Source organism: Aquarana catesbeiana, linkage group LG09, assembly GCF_042186555.1.
Source record: "Aquarana catesbeiana isolate 2022-GZ linkage group LG09, ASM4218655v1, whole genome shotgun sequence".
NCBI classification, from domain to species: Eukaryota; Metazoa; Chordata; class Amphibia; order Anura; family Ranidae; genus Aquarana; species Aquarana catesbeiana.
The window spans coordinates 76293764-76317695 of record NC_133332.1 but is presented as its reverse complement, the minus strand read 5'-3'; the positions used below and the strand labels follow the sequence as shown (position 1 = coordinate 76317695).

At 41.3% G+C, this 23932-nt stretch overlaps 1 pseudogene; it reads left to right on the top strand.

Annotated features, from left to right (window-relative positions):
• The first annotated feature begins 408 nt into the window (after positions 1 to 408).
• On the top strand, positions 409 to 23715 carry LOC141108920 (3-galactosyl-N-acetylglucosaminide 4-alpha-L-fucosyltransferase FUT3-like; annotated as a pseudogene).
• The last annotated feature ends 217 nt before the right edge of the window (positions 23716 to 23932 follow it).

The following is a 23932-nucleotide window of genomic DNA, read 5'->3' as shown; positions in this document are numbered from 1 at the left end:
AATGAAAGAAGGGTGATCTGCCAGCAATGCCCATGGAAAAACAGAAAATTTGAAGATTTTGTGAATCAAAATTACAAGCCAATATGGATTCTGAGGTCATGTTTTAGAGCTCATGAGGCTGGTTAATAATATAGAACATGTGTAATAGCATTCCAGAGAAAGGGCATTGAGATGCAACAAATGCTTTAAAAGGGCAAGAACATATATATTTTTTATAAAAGGGGCAATTTTTATGATACATAATTATTTAGCAAGCTAAATGTCATTCAATTTGAGTTTACATTCACTTTGATATAGTAGATCTGCAGTTTTCATTGTTTAATATTAATGATAAAAGTTTGAAATGTAATGTGTTGTTTTTTTAATTTCTCCAGATATGAAAGATGATCAGTCAAACAACACACAATCATGTTTCTTCTAGTGATCTTTTTTTCTCTTTTCATTCTTCTTCTGGTACCAGTTAGACTTTCCTCATTATAATTCAGTATGTCCAAAAATAATATGTAAGCAAGACAATGAGATTCAGAACAAAACATCAAAAGACACTATTATTCTGGTTTGGAATTGGCCATGGGGGGGTAAAGTTTGCATGAGACAAGTGTACAGAATTTGGTTTTCCTAGATGCAAGCTTTCAACAGATAGGAGTCTATATGGTATTGCTGATGCCATTGTTATACATCATGCGGATATAATGAATAATAAATATGCATTACCTCGACAGACAAGACCTTATTTTCAGCGTTGGGTGTGGTTTAACTTGGAACCTCCAATGACCATTACAAACTTGGAGATGTTGGACAACTTGTTCATTACGACTATGACATTCTGTCAGGATTCAGATAGTTTTATCCCATATGGCCAAACAGAAACAATGAAAGAGCCTCAAAATATATCCATTCCCAAGAAGTCCAAGCTGGTATCTTGGGGGTGATCAGCAAGTGGTATCCTGGTGTTTCTCGCATTGCTTATTATGAAGAGCTGAAGAAACATATTTCAATAGATGTTTATGGAGCAAAGCACATGCCACTGAGCAATAAAGATTTGCACCCAATAATATCTCAGTACAAATTTTATTTGGCTTTTGAGAATTCCATATATAAAGACTATATCACTGAGAAGCTTTGGATAAATTGATATTAACAAGCCTTGTGAGCCACCGAAGGGTTAATGCCTTAAAACCAATCCTAAGTGCAGATCAGCTGCAAACACTAATCACGTTTCATAGTCGTGCAGTAGTTGAAAAAATATATATAAGTGTGTCTGCGCTGAAAAATCCAGAAAGTGCTCCGTGCAAAAATAAATAAATCAAATAATTATATACTGAATACCAAATAATCAAGGCTAATTGATTCTTAGTGCTAAACACACATGACCCCCAAAAGTGCAATGTGCAAAAAATATGCCCAAAATCTGAGTGTCAAGATAAAAATGAAAAAATACAAAATATAAAAAATATATATATAACCATTTATAAAAAGTCCTTATAGTCCATAAAAAATAAAGTGCTCAAAAAAGTGTGTCCATAATCAGTGAAGTCCATCCATCCTGCTCATCTCATAAGTGTATCACCATAAAGCATGCCTTAGTGCTCTCCTGTGACCCCAAAAGCGCATTCGCTCACCTTAATGTGTGTGACACAGTAATTAAACTCTGTCAATGCACGCTTTGGAGCCACTCCTGTGCTCAATGGGATCAGCTGTGTAGATCTCCAATGTTCCCCAACAACGTCATAATAATCATATGGAAAAGAAAGGAAACTCCATAGCGCAATATTGCAACATAAAAAGGATTTTTATTCAAAACAAAGCTCTCCCTTAATAGGGGTACTCACATGCTGCAGGTGCGTAAGTGCACCATCCTGTACAGGTATAACAAGCCGATCGTTGGTGTGTGGCGTGCGGTGCGGTGTATGCATCCAAAACCTCTCTCTCTCTGCTGACAGCTCCGTCCTGGCCCCTCCCCTACGCGTGTTCGGCACAGGGATCACGTGCCTTCATCAGGGGGATTTGATTGGACGGACGCTCTATGCTCAATTTATAATACCGGCGGCCATTTTCCCTTAGACCGCAGACACCTCTAGTAAACGGCTACAGCCACATATAAGATCGCAATCTAAATGTTAATCAATCTTCAAGGATCAAAGACACACAACCAAACAGCCAGATGCTTCATGTGTCTACAAGCATAGACCGGGCAAATAGAATCTATATAATATAATACGTTGTAATCATATCCCAGAACGAAGCTGCCTTTAATAGAGAACACCGCAACGCACCTCATACACCAAACAGCAACAATGACAATAATAAAATAATAATAAAAACATGACAGCTAGATATACTATCACTTATAGTGAATCCTTTTTAAAGATCTAAAAATCTACATAAAACCCATTTAATAGTCGATGTGTATGCAAATACCAATCTGCAAAAAATTATTTAATATGTAATAAAAAAAAAAAAAAAAATTTATTATAAAAAATAAAATTAAAAAATTAAAAAAAAAAAAAAATATATATTAAGAAGTGTAAAATTTTACATATATGAATAAAATATTATACCACCAAAATTACTGTGGGGGAGTGACAACAGCAAAATTAGTAAGCAAATTAAAATTATGTACCAATAATAAGACAAAGCCTAGAAGACTGCAATAGGCAAAGACCATAAGAAGATGCCAAAGGGCATGCAAAATAACACTGGGGCCCCCTATATGATGTAAAACCCCCTTATAGTTAGAGAATACTAAACTAAATGCGTAACCGAATAAAAACGGAGAGATGAAGGCAAAACGCTTAATAAGAACTCTCTGGTGAATAAGAGCCATTAATAATTACTAAGGAAGCATCTTAAATCAAAATCTCTGTTCAGGCCACGAGGCACCAAAGAGCCAAGTTGGTGTATCCACCAGGATTCCCGTTTGCTAATTTCTCTAACGAAATTAGAGCCCCTCCAGTGACGTTTAGGTGCTTCAATTCCCCAGAATCTCAAACCAGCTGTACTTTGGTTATGCATTTTCTTAAAATGCACATATAGATTATGTTTATCTGAACCTTTAGGGCCCTGGTAGTGCGCCCTACATAAATCAAATTACATGGGCATTTTAACGCATAAACAACTCCAATCGTATCACAGGATATAAAATCCCTAATAGTGTAAGATAGATTATTTATTGGATTCGTAAAATCCTTAACCCTTTTAATATTGTCCGGAACCCTAATACAGCTGTAGCATCTGCCACAGCCATAGAAACCTTTGAGCTCCCAAAACATTGGGATATGATTACAACGTATTATATTATATAGATTCTATTTGCCCGGTCTATGGTTGTAGACACATGAAGCATCTGGCTGTTTGGTTGTGTGTCTTTGATCCTTGAAGATTGATTAACATTTAGATTGCGATCTTATATGTGGCTGTAGCCGTTTACTAGAGGTGTCTGCGGTCTAAGGGAAAATGGCCGCCGGTATTATAAATTGAGCATAGAGCGTCCGTCCAATCAAATCCCCCTGATGAAGGCACGTGATCCCTGTGCTGAACACGCGTAGGGGAGGGGCCAGGATGGAGCTGTCAGCAGACAGAGAGAGGTTTTGGATGCATACACCGCACCGCACGCCACACACCAACGATCGGCTTGTTATACCTGTACAGGATGGTGCACTTACGCACCTGCAGCATGTGAGTACCCCTATTAAGGGAGAGCTTTGTTTTGAATAAAAATCCTTTTTATGTTGCAATATTGCGCTATGGAGTTTCCTTTCTTTTCCATATGATTATTATGACGTTGTTGGGGAACATTGGAGATCTACACAGCTGATCCCATTGAGCACAGGAGTGGCTCCAAAGCGTGCATTGACAGAGTTTAATTACTGTGTCACACATATTAAGGTGAGCGCATGCGCTTTTGGGGGTCACAGGAGAGCACTAAGGCATGCTTTATGGTGATACACTTATGAGATGAGCAGGATGGATGGACTTCACTGATTATGGACACACTTTTTTGAGCACTTTATTTTTTATGGACTATAAGGACTTTTTATAAATGGTTATATATATATTTTTTATATTTTGTATTTTTTCATTTTTATCTTGACACTCAGATTTTGGGCATATTTTTTGTACATTGTACTTTTGGGGGTCATGTGTGTTTAGCACTAAGAATCAATTAGCCTTGATTATTTGGTATTCAGTATATAATTATTTGATTTATTTATTTTTGCACGGAGCACTTTCTGGATTTTTCAGCGCAGACACACTTATATATATTTTTTCAACTACTGCACGACTATGAAACGTGATTAGTGTTTGCAGCTGATCTGCACTTAGGATTGGTTTTAAGGCATTAACCCTTCGGTGGCTCACAAGGCTTGTTAATATCATTTTGTATACTTTTTTCATATGCTTGTTAGTAGCCTGATGGATCCTTTTGCCTTTTTTGAGAACCGAGAGATAGATCTAGAAGATCTCTTCTCCACCGTTAGTGGTAATGAGAATGATATTACACAGCTTTTCAGGAAATTAGGACACTGTATGGATAAAAAGAGCAATATATGGTGGGACCAGTCCACCATGGAGAAGTATTTAAAGGATGGCATGATTCCTAGGAAGCTACGGTGGGATATTCCCATCAATGATGGTTTACTGGGAGATGACGATATAGAGGAATGGTATACGTTTTTTGCAGGGAAAGGGAGAGAAATCATGGAATTTCTCATTAAAAGAAAACAGCGTAAATTGAAGCTCTTAGAGAATCAAATCAAAGAGATCAGAGATAAGCTTAACCCTTTCATTAATAGTCCTGAACATACCAGACTAATGGGGGAGCTGCATAAGAATATGCAGAAAAAAGATATTGAGAACAAAAATGTTAAAAAGAAAAAGTATTTGAGAGATCTTGAGGACTACCAAAATAAACAAGTTTTTCGTTGGCAATCAACGTTAGCATCTAATGCTGTGACTAATGCTCAGCCACAAAATGGTGATATGAGAGCACCACAATCACAGGGGCAACAACATCTACAACAACAGAATATCAAACAACCAAATAGGGGATATCCTCCACATCGACAGGAGGATGTACAACCCCATACACCCTATCGTCAGCCGCCTAAGAGGCCTTATTACAATCAACAAGGACGACCAGGCAATGAGGGAAATAATATCCCATACCCCAGAAATAGTGCACAACCCAATCAGGGGAATTGGGGTCATGGGGCACTAAGTTATCAAGGGAATGGAGATAGAATACAATATGAAGGAAATCAATATGGCAGGGGTTACACTTCTAACCCCCCCCCTCAATACAGAGGGGGACAACACAATGCTTATGGCTATCATAGGCAATATGGGTACCAACGTAGTACCCCATACCGGCAACAAAGGAATTTTGATTACCAGCAAGGTACACCCTATAGAGGGAACCATCAATCGCACAGGGGTCCCCCACCTTATCAACCTCCATATAGGAGCTATCCCCCCAATCTGAGAGAAGATGCACGAAGGGGTGGTATTTATTATTCACCTAAACCGCAAAGAGTCAGATATGAGAAACCTCCGCAGGATCAATACAGGGTACCTGTTTATAACAGTTTTCAACCGTTGGAGGATAATGAACACTTTCTGGATGAGTCTTTTTTAGGGGGGACCAGGGGAGGGTCCACCCGAGAGATAAGAAACCCAGGAAGAGAGGAGGGAGAGCTGGACGAAGAGTACAGCAGAAAAAGAAGGCGGGAAAATTAGGGGAAGGTATCTACAATTTGAGCGGAGTTACACTTTCGAGGGAAGAATTGTTGGTGTTAGATAAGGGCATCAAATATGCCCCAAAAAAAGGACTCAATAAATTTGAAACATATGTTGGGGTACAGAAATTTATCAGAAAACTTAAGAAATACTATGCCCTTAATCCTGTAGAAAGGACTATTACGAATAACAGGTTCACCAGCTTAAGGAACAATTCCGTATTCAACCCCTATATATCCAACAACAAGTATGTAGATCTATTCAAAAAGTTGGTCACTACAGAATTGGAGCAACTACCAATTAACCACTTGACGACCGCCTCACGCCGATTTACGTCGGCAAGGTGGCACGGACAGGCAAAATCACGAATATACACGTGATTTGCCTTCCGCGGGAGGGGGGTCCGATCGGACCCCCCCCCGGTGCCCGAGGCGGTCGTCTTTGGTCCCCCGGCGATCGGAGGTGAGGGGGAGGCCATCCGTTCGTGGCCCCCCCCTCGCGATAGCCGCCGGCCAATCAGATAACTTCCTTTGCTGCTGTATGCTAAACAGCAGCAAAGGAAATGATGTCATCTCTCCTCGGCTCGGTATTCCGTTGCAGCGCCGAGGAGAGAAGACATCACTGTGAGTGCACTAACACTACACACACAGTAGAACATGCCAGGCACACAAAACACCCCGATCCCCCCCCCCGATCGCCCCCCCGATCCCCCCCCAATCACCCCCCCCCTCCCTGTCACAAACTGACACCAGCAGTTTTTTGTTTTTTTTTGTTTTTTTTTCTGATTACTGCATTGGTGTCAGTTTGTGACAGTTACAGTGTTGGGACAGTGAATATTACCCCCCTTTAGGTCTAGGATACCCCCCTAACCCCCCCTAATAAAGTTTTAACCCCTTGATCACCCCCTGTCACCAGTGTCGCTAAGCGATCATTTTTCTGATCGCTGTATTAGTGTCGCTGGTGATGCTAGTTAGTGAGGTAAATATTTAGGTTCACCGTCAGCGTTTTATAGCGACAGGGACCCCCATATACTATCTAATAAATGTTTTAACCCCTTGATGGCCCCCTAGTTAACCCTTTCACCACTGATCACCGTATAACTGTTACGGGTGACGCTGGTTAGTTTGTTTATTTTTTTTAGTGTGAGGGCACCCGCCGTTTATTACCGAATAAAGGTTTAGCCCCCTGATCGCCCGGCGGTGATATGCGTCGCCCCAGGCAGCGTCAGATTAGCGCCAGTACCGCTAACACCCACGCACGCAGCATACGCCTCCCTTAGTGGTATAGTATCTGATCGGATCAATATCTGATCTAATCAGATCTATACTAGCGTCCCCAGCAGTTTAAGGTTCCCAAAAACACAGTGTTAGCGGGATCAGCCCAGATACCTGCTAGCATCTGCGTTTTGCCCTTCCGCCCGGCCCAGCTCAGCCCACCCAAGTGCAGTATCGATCGATCACTGTCACTTACAAAACACTAAACGCATAACTGCAGCGTTCGCAGAGTCAGGCCTGATCCCTGCAATCGCTAACAGTTTTTTTGGTAGTATTTTGGTGAACTGGCAAGCACCAGCCCCAGGCAGCGTCAGATTAGCGCCAGTACCGCTAACACCCACACATGCAGCATACGCCTCCCTTAGTGGTATAGTATCTGAACGGATCAATATCTGATCCGATCAGATCTATACTAGCGTCCCCAGCAGTTTAGGGTTCCCAAAAACGCAGTGTTAGCGGGATCAGCCCAGATACCTGCTAGCACCTGCATTTTGCCCCTCCGCCCGGCCCAGCCCACCCAAGTGCAGTATCGATCGATCACCGTCACTTACAAAACACTAAACTAAACTGCAGCATTCGCAGAGTCAGGCCTGATCCCTGCGATCGCTAACAGTTTTTTTGGTAGCGTTTTGGTGAACTGGCAAGCACCAGCGGCCTAGTACACCCCGGTCGTAGTCAAACCAGGACTGCAGTAACACTTGGTGACGTGGCGAGTCCCATAAGTGCAGTTCAAGCTGGTGAGGTGGCAAGCACAAGTAGTGTCGCGCTGCCACCAAGAAGACAAACACAGGCCCATAATGCCCTTCCTGCTGCATTCGCCAATCCTAATTGGGAACCCACCACTTCTGCAGCGCCCGTACTTCCCCCATTCACATCCCCAACCAAATGCAGTCGGTTGCATGAGAGGCATTTTCTTTATGTCCTCCCGAGTACCCCTACCCAACGCCCCCCAAAAAAGATGTTGTGTCTGCAGCAAGCGCGGATATAGGCGTGACACCCGCTATTATTGTCCCTCCTGTCCTGACAATCCTGGTCTTTGCATTGGTGAATGTTTTGAACGCTACCATTCACTAGTTGAGTATTAGCGTAGGGTACAGCATTGCACAGACTAGGCACACTTTCACAGGGTCTCCCAAGATGCCATCGCATTTTGAGAGACCCGAACCTGGAACCGGTTACCGTTATAAAAGTTAGTTACAAAAAAAGTGTAAAAAAAAAAAAAAAATATATAAAATAAAAAAAAATAGTTGTCGTTTTATTGTTCTCTCTCTCTCTATTCTCTCTCTCTTGTTTTGCTCTTTTTTACTGTATTCTATTCTGCAATGTTTTATTGTTATTATGTTTTATCATGTTTGTTTTTCAGGTATGTAATTATTTATACTTTACAGTTTACTGTGCTTTATTGTTAACCATTTTTTTGTCTTCAGGTACGCCATTCACGACTTTGAATGGTTATACCAGAATGATGCCTGCAGGTTTAGGTATCATCTTGGTATCATTCTTTTCAGCCAGCAGTCGGCTTTCATGTAAAAGCAATCCTAGCGGCTAATTAGCCTCTAAACTGCTTTTACAAGCCGTGGGAGGGAATGCCCCCCCCCCACCGTCTTCCGTGTTTTTCTCTGGCTCTCCTGTCTCAACAGGGAACCTGAGAATGCAGCCGGTGATTCAGCCAGCTGACCATAGAGCTGATCAGAGACCAGAGTGGCTCCAAACATCTCTATGGCCTAAGAAACCGGAAGCTACGAGCATTTTATGACTTAGATTTCGCCAGATGTAAATAGCGCCATTGGGAAATTGGGGAAGCATTTTATCACACCGATCTTGGTGTCATCAGATGCTTTGAGGGCAGAGGAGAGATCTAGGGTCTAATAGACCCCAATTTTTTCAAAAAAGAGTACCTGTCACTACCTATTGCTATCATAGGGGATATTTACATTCCCCGAGATAACAATAAAAATGATTTAAAAAAAAAAAAAATGAAAGGAACAGTTTAAAAATAAGATAAAAAAGCAAAAAAATAATAAAGAAAAAAAAAAAAAAAAAAAGCACCCCTGTCGCCCCCTGCTCTCGCGCTAAGGCGAACGCAAGCGGCGGTCTGTCGTCAAACATAAACAGCAATTGCACCATGCATGTGAGGTATCGCCGCGAAGGTCAGATCGAGGGCAGTAATTTTTGTAGTAGACCTCCTCTGTAAATCTAAAGTGGTAACCTGTAAAGGCTTTTAAAGGCTTTTAAAAATGTATTTATTTTGTTGCCACTGCACGTTTGTGCGCAATTTTAAAGCATGTCATGTTTGGTATCCATGTACTCGGCCTAAGATCATCTTTTTTATTTCATCAAACATTTGGGCAATATAGTGTGTTTTAGTGCATTAAAATTTAAAAAAGTGTGTTTTTTCCCCAAAAAATGCGTTTGAAAAATCGCTGCGCAAATACTGTGTGAAAAAAAAAAATGAAACACCCACCATTTAAATCTGTAGGGCATTTGCTTAAAAAAAATATATAATGTTTGGGGGTTCAAAGTAATTTTTTTGGAAAAAAAAATATCTTTTTCATGTAAACAAAAAGTGTCAGAAAGGGCTTTGTCTTCAAGTGGTTAGAAGAGTGAGTGATGTGTGACATAAGCTTCTAAATGTTGTGCATAAAATGCCAGGACAGTTCAAAACCCCCCCAAATGACCCCATTTTGGAAAGTAGACACCCCAAGCTATTTGCTGAGAGGCATGTCGAGTCCATGGAATATTTTATATTGCGACACAAGTTGCGGGAAAGAGACAAATTTTTTTTTTTTTTTGCACAAAGTTGTCACTAAATGATATATTGCTCAAACATGCCATGGGAATATGTGAAATTACACCCCAAAATACATTCTGCTGCTTCTCCTGAGTACGGGGATACCACATGTGTGAGACTTTTTGGGAGCCTAGCCGCGTACGGGACCCTGAAAACCAAGCACCGCCTTCAGGCTTTCTAAGGGCATGAATTTTTGATTTCACTCTTCACTGCCTATCACAGTTTCGGAGGCCATGGAAAGCCCAGGTGGCACAAAACCCCCCCAAATGACCCCATTTTGGAAAGTAGACACCCCAAGCTATTTGCTGAGAGGTATAGTGAGTATTTTGCAGACCTCACTTTTTGTCACAAAGTTTTGAAAATTGAAAAAAGAAAAAAAAAAAAGTTTTTTCTTGTCTTTCTTCATTTTCAAAAACAAATGAGAGCTGCAAAATACTCACCATGCCTCTCAGCAAATAGCTTGGGGTATCTACTTTCCAAAATGGGGTCATTTGGGGGGTTTTGTGCCACCTGGGCATTCCATGGCCTCCGAAACTGTGATAGGCAGTGAAGAGTGAAATCAAAAATTTTCACCCTTAGAAATCCTGAAGGCGGTGCTTGGTTTTCGGGGCCCCGTACGCGGCTAGGCTCCCAAAAAGTCCCACACATGTGGTATCCCCATACTCAGGAGAAGCAGCTAAATGTATTTTGGGGTGCAATTCCACATATGCCCATGGCCTGTGTGAGCAATATATCATTTAGTGACAACTTTGTGCAAAAAAAAAAAAAAAAAAAAGTGTCACTTTCCCGCAACTTGTGTCAAAATATAAAATATTCCATGGACTCAATATGCCTCTCAGCAAATAGCTTGGGGTGTCTACTTTCCAAAATGGGGTCATTTGGGGGGGTTTTGTGCCACCTGGGCATTCCATGGCCTCCGAAACTGTGATAGGCAGTGAAGAGTGAAATCAAAAATTTACACCCTTAGAAATCCTGAAGGCGGTGCTTGGTTTTCGGGGCCCCGTACGCGGCTAAGCTCCCAAAAAGTCCCACACATGTGGTATCCCCATACTCAGGAGAAGCAGCTAAATGTATTTTGGGGTGCAATTCCACATAGGCCCATGGCCTGTGTGAGCAATATATCATTTAGTGACAACTTTTTGTAAATATTTTTTTTTTTTTTTTTTGTTATTATTCAATCACTTGGGACAAAAAAAATAAATATTCAATGGGTTCAACATGCCTCTCAGCAATTTCCTTGGGGTGTCTACTTTCCAAAATGGGGTCATTTGGGGGGGTTTTGTACTGCCCTGCCATTTTAGCACCTCAAGAAATGACATAGGCAGTCATAAACTAAAAGCTGTGTAAATTACAGAAAATGTACCCTAGTTTGTAGACGCTATAACTTTTGCGCAAACCAATAAATATATGCTTATTGACATTTTTTTTACCAAAGACATGTGGCCGAATACATTTTGGCCTAAATGTATGACTAAAATTTAGTTTATTGGATTTTTTTTATAACAAAAAGTAGAAAATATCATTTTTTTTCAAAATTTTCTGTCTTTTTCCATTTATAGCGCAAAAAATAAAAACTGCAGAGGTGATCAAATACCATCAAAATAAAGCTCTATTTGTGGGAAGAAAAGGACGCAAATTTCGTTTGGGTACAGCATTGCATGACCGCGCAATTAGCAGTTAAAGCGACGCAGTGCCAAATTGGAAAAAGACCTCTGGTCCTTAGGCAGCATAATGGTCCGGGGCTCAAGTGGTTAAGAAGGTGCACGAACACAAGGACCTCAAGAGGGGAATTGATTTATTGGAAAAAAGAACGGACATAGTGGTTAGACCAGCGGACAAAGGGGGGGGGGGTTGTTATACTTTCATTACAGCAGTATAAGGATGAAATGGAGAGAATATTGAGCGACACGGATACATATCAGTTACTTGAAAGCAATCCCTCCAAACCCTTTAAGAACGCATTGGAACGCATTGTTAAATATGGAACTGATAATGGTTTTTTGAATAAACAGGAAGCAAAATATTTAGTCCCCATGGTTAGCAGGATGCCTGTGATATACTACTTACCCAAAATCCATAAGGATAGTACTAACCCTCCGGGTAGACCGATAGTGAGCGGTATTGAATCTTTGACATCTAGATTGGGAGAGTATATAGACGTCCATCTGCAGCCCCTAGTGAAGAAGACTATGGCCTATCTTAAGGACACCAAGCACACCTTGCAACTTCTGGATGAGTGTACGACACATGAGGATATGATTATGGCGACAGGAGACGTAGCCTCATTGTACACCAATATCGACCATGAGGGTGCCTTGAATGCAGTAGAATGGGCCCTGAAGAGGGAAGACACCGTGGAAGAGGGTTTTATTATTTTCATTTTGAAATGTCTAGATTTTTGTTTGAGGCACAACTTCTTTTGGTACGGTAATAAGATTTACCTGCAGAGTAAAGGTGTCGCTATGGGCGCGAAATTCGCCCCGAGCGTGGCAAACCTTTACATGGCCAAATGGGAAGAGGAGGGGATTTTGAGTAATGATTGCAGTGGTATTTTATTGTACAGGAGGTTTATTGATGACCTTTTGGTCATCTGGAAAGGCAATATGGAAACATTGATGGAACTTTTAGATTCCATGAATGTAAATGATCGCAATATCTCTCTTACTTGGAATGTCAGTAGAGAATGTATACATTTTCTAGATCTGGAGATTTTTAATACCAATGAGGGCATCATTACCAAATCCTTTTTTAAAACCACAGACCGTAATTCTTATATTCCGACCACTAGTTGTCATTTTAGACCTTGGCTAAGCAACATCCCTAGAGGACAATTTACAAGGATGCGGAGAAACTGTACGAGGGCTGAGGACTATGACTTACAATCTGATAGGTTAAGCAATATGTTTTTGGATAAGGGGTATCAAAAAGAATTTCTGGAGAGAGACAAGGCTGAGGTTGGATGCATGAACAGGGATGACCTGCTAAGAGATAAGATCAGGACTACGGGTAATGATGGCAATGAAGGCATCAGTGTCGTCCTGGATTATTCTGTACAGAGTAATGAAGTAAGAAGGATTATATGTAAATATTGGAATGTACTCAAGCAGGATATTCATTTGAGAGACGCACTTCCAGAAAAACTCAAAATTGTTTTTAAAAGAGCGCCTAATTTACGTGATAAGCTAGTTCACAACGTAGTGGAACCGCCTCCCCCAAAACCAAAAATGTTTTGGGAGCTCAAAGGTTTCTATGGCTGTGGCAGATGCTACAGCTGTATTAGGGTTCCGGACAATATTAAAAGGGTTAAGGATTTTACGAATCCAATAAATAATCTATCTTACACTATTAGGGATTTTATATCCTGTTATACGATTGGAGTTGTTTATGCGTTAAAATGCCCATGTAATTTGATTTATGTAGGGCGCACTACCAGGGCCCTAAAGGTCCGTATTAGGGATGAGCTTCGAGTTCGAGTCGAACTCATGTTCGACTCGAACATTGGCTGTTCGCAAGTTCGCCGAACAGCGAACAATTTGGGGTGTTCGCTGCAAATTCGAATGCCGCAGAACACCCTTTAAAAGTCTATGGGAGAAATCAAAAGTGCTAATTTTAAAGGCTAATATGCAAGTTATTGTCATAAAAAGTGTTTGGGGACCTGGGTCCTGCCCCAGAGGACATGGATCAATGCAAAAAAAAGTTTTAAAAACGGCCGTTTTTTCAGGAGCAGTGATTTTAATAATGCTTAAAGTCAATCAATAAAAGTGTAATATCCCTTTAAATTTCGTACCTGGGGGGTGTCTATAGTATGCCTGTAAAGGGGCGCATGTTTCCCGTGTTTAGAACAATCTGACAGCAAAATGACATTTCGAAGGAAAAAACTCATTTAAAACTACCCGCGGCTATTGCATTGCCGACAATGAACATAGAAGTTCATTGATAAAAACGGCATGGGAATTCCCCAAAGGGGAACCCGGAACCAAAATTAAAAAAAAAAAAATGACGTGGGAGTCCCCCTAAATTCCATACCAGGCCCTTCAGGTCTGATATGGATATTAAGGGGAACCCCGGCCAAAATTTAAAAAAAAAAATGACGTGGGGTTCCCCCTAAATTCCATACCAGACCCTTCAGGTCTGGTATGGATTTTAAGGGGAACCCCGCGCCAAAAAAAAAAAAAAAACGGCGTGGGGACCCCCCAAAAATTCATACCAGACCCTTATCCGAGCACGCAACCTGGCAGGCCGCAGGAAAAGAGGGGGGGCGAGAGTGCAGCCCCCCCCTCCCTCCTGAACCGTACCAGGCCACATGCCCTCAACATTGGGAGGGTGCTTTGGGGTAGCCCCCCAAAACACCTTGTCCCCATGTTGATGAGGACAAGGGCCTCATCCCCACAACCCTGGCCGGTGGTTGTGGGGGTCTGCGGGCGGGGGGCTTATCGGAATCTGGAAGCCCCCTTTAACAAGGTGACCCCCAGATCCCGGCCCCCCCCCTGTGTGAAATGGTAAGGGGATACTTATACCCCTACCATTTCAAGAAAAAAGTGTCAAAAATGTTAAAAATGACAAGAGACAGTTTTTGACAATTCCTTTATTTAAATGCTTCTTCTTTCTTCTATCTTCCTTCATCTTCTGGTTCTTCTGGCTCTTCTGGTTCTTCCTCCGGCGTTCTCGTCCAGCATCTCCTCCGCGGCGTCTTCTATCTTCTTCTCCTCGGGCCGCTCCGCACCCATGGCATGGGGGGGAGGCTCCCGCTCTTCTCTTCTTCTTTTCTTCTCTTCTTCATTTTCTTCTCCGGGCCGCTCCGCAATCCATGCTGGCATGGAGGGAGGCTCCCGCTGTGTGACGGCGCTCCTCGTCTGACAGTTCTTAAATAACGGGGGGCGGGGCCACCCGGTGACCCCGCCCCCCTCTGACGCACGGGACATGACGGGACTTCCCTGTGGCATTCCCCGTGACGTCACAGGGAAGTCCCGTCAAGTCACCGTGCGTCAGAGTGGGGCGGGGTCACCGGGTGGCCCCGCCCCCCCGTTATTTAAGAACTGTCAGACGAGGAGCGCCGTCACACAGCGGGAGCCTCCCTCCATGCCAGCAAGGATTGCGGAGCGGCCCGGAGAAGAAAATGAAGAAGAGAAGAAGAGAAGAAAAGAAGAAGAGAAGAGCGGGAGCCTCCCCCCCATGCCATGGGTGCGGAGCGGCCCGAGGAGAAGAAGATAGAAGACGCCGCGGAGGAGATGCTGGACGAGAACGCCGGAGGAAGAACCAGAAGAGCCAGAAGAACCAGAAGAACCAGAAGATGAAGGAAGATAGAAGAAAGAAGAAGCATTTAAATAAAGGAATTGTCAAAAACTGTCTCTTGTCATTTTTAACATTTTTGACACTTTTTTCGTGAAATGGTAGGGGTAAGTACCCCCTTACCATTTCACACAGGGGGGGGCCGGGATCTGGGGGTCACCTTGTTAAAGGGGGCTTCCAGATTCCGATAAGCCCCCCGCCCGCAGACCCCCACAACCACCGGCCAGGGTTGTGGGGATGAGGCCCTTGTCCTCATCAACATGGGGACAAGGTGTTTTGGGGGGCTACCCCAAAGCACCCTCCCAATGTTGAGGGCATGCGGCCTGGTACGGTTCAGGAGGGAGGGGGGGCCGCACTCTCGTCCCCCCCTCTTTTCCTGCGGCCTGCCAGGTTGCGTGCTCGGATAAGGGTCTGGTATGGATTTTTGGGGGGACCCCACGCCGTTTTTTTTTTTTTTTTTTGGCGCGGGGTTCCCCTTAAAATCCATACCAGACCTGAAGGGTCTGGTATGGAATTTAGGGGGAACCCCACGTCATTTTTTTAAATTTTGGCCGGGGTTCCCCTTAATATCCATACCAGACCTGAAGGGCCTGGTATGGAATTTAGGAGGACTCCCACGTCATTTTTTTTTTTTAATTTTGGTTTGGGGTTCCCCTTTGGGGAATTCCCATGCCGTTTTTATCAATGAACTTCTATGTGTATTGTCGGCAATGCAATAGCCGCGGGTAGTTTTAAATACGTTTTTTCCTTCAAAATGTCATTTTGCTGTCAGACTGTTCTAAACACAGGAAACATGCGCCCCTTTACAGGCATACTATAGACACCCCCCAGGTACGAAATTTAAAGGGATATTACACTTTTATTGTTTGACTTTAAGCATTATTAAAATCACTGCTCCTGAAAAAACGGCCGTTTTTAAAACTTTTTTTTGCATTGATCCATGTCCCCTGGGGCAGGACCCAGGTCCCCAAACACTTTTTATGACAATAACTTGCATATAAGCCTTTAAAATTAGCACTTTTGTTTATTCATGTTCGTGTCCCATAGACTTTAACGGTGTTCGCGTGTTCGAACGAACTTTTTTCCTGTTCGCATGTTCTGGTGCGAACCGAACAGGGGGGTGTTCGGCTCATCCCTAGTCCGTATAGAGGAGCATGTGAGAAACATTCGTAAAGGTTCAGATAAACATAATCTATATGTGCATTTTAAGAAAATGCATAACCAAAGTACAGCTGGTTTGAGATTCTGGGGAATTGAAGCACCTAAACGTCACTGGAGGGGCTCTAATTTCGTTAGAGAAATTAGCAAACGGGAATCCTGGTGGATACACCAACTTGGCTCTTTGGTGCCTGGTGGCCTGAACAGAGATTTTGATTTAAGATGCTTCCTTAGTAATTATTAATGGCTCTTATTCACCAGAGAGTTCTTATTAAGCGTTTTGCCTTCATCTCTCCGTTTTTATTCGGTTACGCATTTAGTTTAGTATTCTCTAACTATAAGGGGGTTTTACATCATATAGGGGGCCCCAGTGTTATTTTGCATGCCCTTTGGCATCTTCTTATGGTCTTTGCCTATTGCAGTCTTCTAGGCTTTGTCTTATTATTGGTACATAATTTTAATTTGCTTACTAATTTTGCTGTTGTCACTCCCCCACAGTAATTTTGGTGGTATAATATTTTATTCATATATGTAAAATTTTACACTTCTTAATATATATATATATTTTTTTTTTTTAATTTTTTAATTTTATTTTTTATAATAAAATTTTTTTTTTTTTTATTACATATTAAATCATTTTTTGCAGATTGGTATTTGCATACACATCGACTATTAAATGGGTTTTATGTAGATTTTTAGATCTTTAAGAAGGATTCACTATAAGTGATAGTATATCTAGCTGTCATGTTTTTATTATTATTTTATTATTGTCATTGTTGCTGTTTGGTGTATGAGGTGCGTTGCGGTGTTCTCTATTAAAGGCAGCTTCGTTCTGGGATATGATTACAACGTATTATATTATATAGATTCTATTTGCCCGGTCTATGGTTGTAGACACATGAAGCATCTGGCTGTTTGGTTGTGTGTCTTTGATCCTTGAAGATTGATTAACATTTAGATTGTGATCTTATATGTGGCTGTAGCCGTTTACTAGAGGTGTCTGCAGTCTAAGGGAAAATGGCCGCCGGTATTATAAATTGAGCATAGAGCGTCCGTCCAATCAAATCCCCCTGATGAAGGCACGTGATCCCTGTGCCGAACACGCGTAGGGGAGGGGCCAGGACGGAGCTGTCAGCAGAGAGAGAGAGGTTTTGGATGCATACACCGCACCGCACGCCACACACCAACGATCGGCTTATTATACCTGTACAGGATGGTGCACTTACGCACCTGCAGCATGTGAGTACCCCTATTAAGGGAGAGCTTTGTTTTGAATAAAAATCCTTTTTATGTTGCAATATTGCGCTATGGAGTTTCCTTTCTTTTCCATATGATTATTATGACGTTGTTGGGGAACATTGGAGATCTACACAGCTGATCCCATTGAGCACAGGAGTGGCTCCAAAGCGTGCATTGACAGAGTTTAATTACTGTGTCACACACATTAAGGTGAGCGCATGCGCTTTTGGGGGTCACAGGAGAGCACTAAGGCATGCTTTATGGTGATACACTTATGAGATGAGCAGGATGGATGGACTTCACTGATTATGGACACACTTTTTTGAGCACTTTATTTTTTATGGACTATAAGGACTTTTTATAAATGGTTATATATATATTTTTTATATTTTGTATTTTTTCATTTTTATCTTGACACTCAGATTTTGGGCATATTTTTTGCACATTGCACTTTTGGGGGTCATGTGTGTTTAGCACTAAGAATCAATTAGCCTTGATTATTTGGTATTCAGTATATAATTATTTGATTTATTTATTTTTGCACGGAGCACTTTCTGTATTTTTCAGCGCAGACACACTTATATATATTTTTTCAACTACTGCACGACTATGAAACGTGATTAGTGTTTGCAGCTGATCTGCACTTAGGATTGGTTTTAAGGCATTAACCCTTCGGTGGCTCACAAGGCTTGTTAATATCATTTTGTATACTTTTTTCATATACTTGTTAGTAGCCTGATGGATCCTTTTGCCTTTTTTGAGAACCGAGAGATAGATCTAGAAGATCTCTTCTCCACCGTTAGTGGTAATGAGAATGATATTACACAGCTTTTCAGGAAATTAGGACACTGTATGGATAAAAAGAGCAATATATGGTGGGACCAGTCCACCATGGAGAAGTATTTAAAGGATGGCATGATTCCTAGGAAGCTACGGTGGGATATTCCCATCAATGATGGTTTACTGGGAGATGACGATATAGAGGAATGGTATACGTTTTTTGCAGGGAAAGGGAGAGAAATCATGGAATTTCTCATTAAAAGAAAACAGCGTAAATTGAAGCTCTTAGAGAATCAAATCAAAGAGATCAGAGATAAGCTTAACCCTTTCATTAATAGTCCTGAACATACCAGACTAATGGGGGAGCTGCATAAGAATATGCAGAAAAAAGATATTGAGAACAAAAATGTTAAAAAGAAAAAGTATTTGAGAGATCTTGAGGACTACCAAAATAAACAAGTTTTTCGTTGGCAATCAACGTTAGCATCTAATGCTGTGACTAATGCTCAGCCACAAAATGGTGATATGAGAGCACCACAATCACAGGGGCAACAACATCTACAACAACAGAATATCAAACAACCAAATAGGGGATATCCTCCACATCGACAGGAGGATGTACAACCCCATACACCCTATCGTCAGCCGCCTAAGAGGCCTTATTACAATCAACAAGGACGACCAGGCAATGAGGGAAATAATATCCCATACCCCAGAAATAGTGCACAACCCAATCAGGGGAATTGGGGTCATGGGGCACTAAGTTATCAAGGGAATGGAGATAGAATACAATATGAAGGAAATCAATATGGCAGGGGTTACACTTCTAACCCCCCCCCTCAATACAGAGGGGGACAACACAATGCTTATGGCTATCATAGGCAATATGGGTACCAACGTAGTACCCCATACCGGCAACAAAGGAATTTTGATTACCAGCAAGGTACACCCTATAGAGGGAACCATCAATCGCACAGGGGTCCCCCACCTTATCAACCTCCATATAGGAGCTATCCCCCCAATCTGAGAGAAGATGCACGAAGGGGTGGTATTTATTATTCATCTAAACCGCAAAGAGTCAGATATGAGAAACCTCCGCAGGATCAATACAGGGTACCTGTTTATAACAGTTTTCAACCGTTGGAGGATAATGAACACTTTCTGGATGAGTCTTTTTTAGGGGGGACCAGGGGAGGGTCCACCCGAGAGATAAGAAACCCAGGAAGAGAGGAGGGAGAGCTGGACGAAGAGTACAGCAGAAAAAGAAGGCGGAAAAATTAGGGGAAGGTATCTACAATTTGAGCGGAGTTACACTTTCGAGGGAAGAATTGTTGGTGTTAGATAAGGGCATCAAATATGCCCCAAAAAAAGGACTCAATAAATTTGAAACATATGTTGGGGTACAGAAATTTATCAGAAAACTTAATATTAAGAAATACTATGCCCTTAATCCTGTAGAAAGGACTATTACGAATAACAGGTTCACCAGCTTAAGGAACAATTCCGTATTCAACCCCTATATATCCAACAACAAGTATGTAGATCTATTCAAAAAGTTGGTCACTACAGAATTGGAGCAACTACCAATTAAGAAGGTGCACGAACACAAGGACCTCAAGAGGGGAATTGATTTATTGGAAAAAAGAACGGACATAGTGGTTAGACCAGCGGACAAAGGGGGGGGGGTTGTTATACTTTCATCACAGCAGTATAAGGATGAAATGAAGAGAATATTGAGCGACACGGATACATATCAGTTACTTGAAAGCAATCCCTCCAAACCCTTTAAGAACGCATTGGAACGCATTGTTAAATATGGAACTGATAATGGTTTTTTGAATAAACAGGAAGCAAAATATTTAGTCCCCATGGTTAGCAGGATGCCTGTGATATACTACTTACCCAAAATCCATAAGGATAGTACTAACCCTCCGGGTAGACCGATAGTGAGCGATATTGAATCTTTGACATCTAGATTGGGAGAGTATATAGACGTCCATCTGCAGCCCCTAGTGAAGAAGACTATGGCCTATCTTAAGGACACCAAGCACACCTTGCAACTTCTGGATGAGTGTACGACACATGAGGATATGATTATGGCGACAGGAGACGTAGCCTCATTGTACACCAATATCGACCATGAGGGTGCCTTGAATGCAGTAGAATGGGCCCTGAAGAGGGAAGACACCGTGGAAGAGGGTTTTATTATTTTCATTTTGAAATGTCTAGATTTTTGTTTGAGGCACAACTTCTTTTGGTACGATAATAAGATTTACCTGCAGAGTAAAGGTGTCGCTATGGGTGCGAAATTCGCCCCGAGCGTGGCAAACCTTTACATGGCCAAATGGGAAGAGGAGGGGATTTTGAGTAATGATTGCGGTGGTATTTTATTGTACAGGAGGTTTATTGATGACCTTTTGGTCATCTGGAAAGGCAATATGGAAACATTGATGGAACTTTTAGATTCCATGAATGTAAATGATCGCAATATCTCTCTTACTTGGAATGTCAGTAGAGAATGTATACATTTTCTAGATCTGGAGATTTTTAATACCAATGAGGGCATCATTACCAAATCCTTTTTTAAAACCACAGACCATAATTCTTATATTCCGACCACTAGTTGCCATTTTAGACCTTGGCTAAGCAACATCCCTAGAGGACAATTTACAAGGATGCTGAGAAACTGTACGAGGGCTGAGGACTATGACTTACAATCTGATAGGTTAAGCAATATGTTTTTGGATAAGGGGTATCAAAAAGAATTTCTGGAGAGAGAAAAGGCTGAGGTTGGATGCATGAACAGGGATGACCTGCTAAGAGATAAGATCAGGACTACGGGTAATGATGGCAATGAAGGCATCAGTGTCGTCCTGGATTATTCTGTACATAGTAATGAAGTAAGAAGGATTACATGTAAATATTGGAATGTACTCAAGCAGGATATTCATTTGAGAGACGCACTTCCAGAAAAACCCAAAATTGTTTTTAAAAGAGCGCCTAATTTACGTGATAAGCTAGTTCACAACGTAGTGGAACTGCCTCCCCCAAAACCAAAAATGTTTTGGGAGCTCAAAGGTTTCTATGGCTGTGGCAGATGCTACAGCTGTATTAGGGTTCCGGACAATATTAAAAGGGTTAAGGATTTTACGAATCCAATAAATAATCTATCTTACACTATTAGGGATTTTATATCCTGGGATACGATTGGAGTTGTTTATGCGTTAAAATGCCCATGTAATTTGATTTATGTAGGGCGCACTACCAGGGCCCTAAAGGTCCGTATAGAGGAGCATGTGAGAAACATTCGTAAAGGTTCAGATAAACATAATCTATATGTGCATTTTAAGAAAATGCATAACCAAAGTACAGCTGGTTTGAGATTCTGGGGAATTAAAGCACCTAAACGTCACTGGAGGGGCTCTAATTTCGTTAGAGAAATTAGCAAACGGGAATCCTGGTGGATACACCAACTTGGCTCTTTGGTGCCTGGTGGCCTGAACAGAGATTTTGATTTAAGATGCTTCCTTAGTAATTATTAATGGCTCTTATTCACCAGAGAGTTCTTATTAAGCGTTTTGCCTTCATCTCTCCATTTTTATTCGGTTACGCATTTAGTTTAGTATTCTCTAACTATAAGGGGGTTTTACATCATATAGGGGGCCCCAGTGTTATTTTGCATGCCCTTTGGCATCTTCTTATGGTCTTTGCCTATTGCAGTCTTCTAGGCTTTGTCTTATTATTGGTACATAATTTTAATTTGCTTACTAATTTTGCTGTTGTCACTCCCCCACAGTAATTTTGGTGGTATAATATTTTATTCATATATGTAAAATTTTACACTTCTTAATATATATATATTTTTTTTTTTAATTTTTTAATTTTATTTTTTATAATAAAATTTTTTTTTTTTTTTTTTATTACATATTAAATAATTTTTTGCAGATTGGTATTTGCATACACATTGACTATTAAATGGGTTTTATGTAGATTTTTAGATCTTTAAGAAGGATTCACTATAAGTGATAGTATATCTAGCTGTCATGTTTTTATTATTATTTTATTATTGTCATTGTTGCTGTTTGGTGTATGAGGTGCGTTGCGGTGTTCTCTATTAAAGGCAGCTTCGTTCTGGGATATGATTACAACGTATTATATTATATAGATTCTATTTGCCCGGTCTATGCTTGTAGACACATGAAGCATCTGGCTGTTTGGTTGTGTGTCTTTGATCCTTGAAGATTGATTAACATTTAGATTGCGATCTTATATGTGGCTGTAGCCGTTTACTAGAGGTGTCTGCGGTCTAAGGGAAAATGGCCGCCGGTATTATAAATTGAGCATAGAGCGTCCGTCCAATCAAATCCCCCTGATGAAGGCACGTGATCCCTGTGCCGAACACGCGTAGGGGAGGGGCCAGGACTGAGCTGTCAGCAGAGAGAGAGAGGTTTTGGATGCATACACCGCACCGCACGCCACACACCAACGATCGGCTTGTTATACCTGTACAGGATGGTGCACTTACGCACCTGCAGCATGTGAGTACCCCTATTAAGGGAGAGCTTTGTTTTGAATAAAAATCCTTTTTATGTTGCAATATTGCGCTATGGAGTTTCCTTTCTTCCATATGATTATTATGACGTTGTTGGGGAACATTGGAGATCTACACAGCTGATCCCATTGAGCACAGGAGTGGCTCCAAAGCGTGCATTGACAGAGTTTAATTACTGTGTCACACACATTAAGGTGAGCGCATGCGCTTTTGGGGGTCACAGGAGAGCACTAAGGCATGCTTTATGGTGATACACTTATGAGATGAGCAGGATGGATGAACTTCACTGATTATGGACACACTTTTTTGAGCACTTTATTTTTTATGGACTATAAGGACTTTTTATAAATGGTTATATATATATTTTTTATATTTTGTATTTTTTCATTTTTATCTTGACACTCAGATTTTGGGCATATTTTTTGCACATTGCACTTTTGGGGGTCATGTGTGTTTAGCACTAAGAATCAATTAGCCTTGATTATTTGGTATTCAGTATATAATTATTTGATTTATTTATTTTTGCACGGAGCACTTTCTGGATTTTTCAGCGCACACACACTTATATATATTTTTTCAAGCTTTGGATAAATTCCTTTGGTTCATGGGCTGTTCCAGTTGTATTAGGAACCTCCCGTAAGAACTATCAGCAGTTTGTCCCAGGAGATGCCTTCATTCATGCTGATGATTTTCCAAGTCCAAAGGAGCTGGCCAAATATCTTCTTGAGTTGGACAAAGATGATGTGAAGTATTTTAACTGGAGAACCCGATACTATGTGAAGACAGGTGATGGATGGCCATATCACTACTGTAAAGCATGTGCAGTCATAAAGGAGAGTCCAAGATATCAGGTCATTCATCAGATAGCCAAGTGGTTTCTGAAGGAGGTATAGCTCTGACAGTTAGAAATTAAATCTTAACTCCAGCTGGTTTTAGATAGAATAGGAAAAAATGTCTGTCAGGTTTAATTTTGGTCTGTAATACTACTGGGGGAGTTACCTTACTTCCTGTCCCTGTGACCACATACAACATTGTTCGAAATTTTAACCCTTCCTCCCTCTATTAAAATGATTTTCTTTTGTGTTTTCTCTATCTGCATTGGAGTGATTT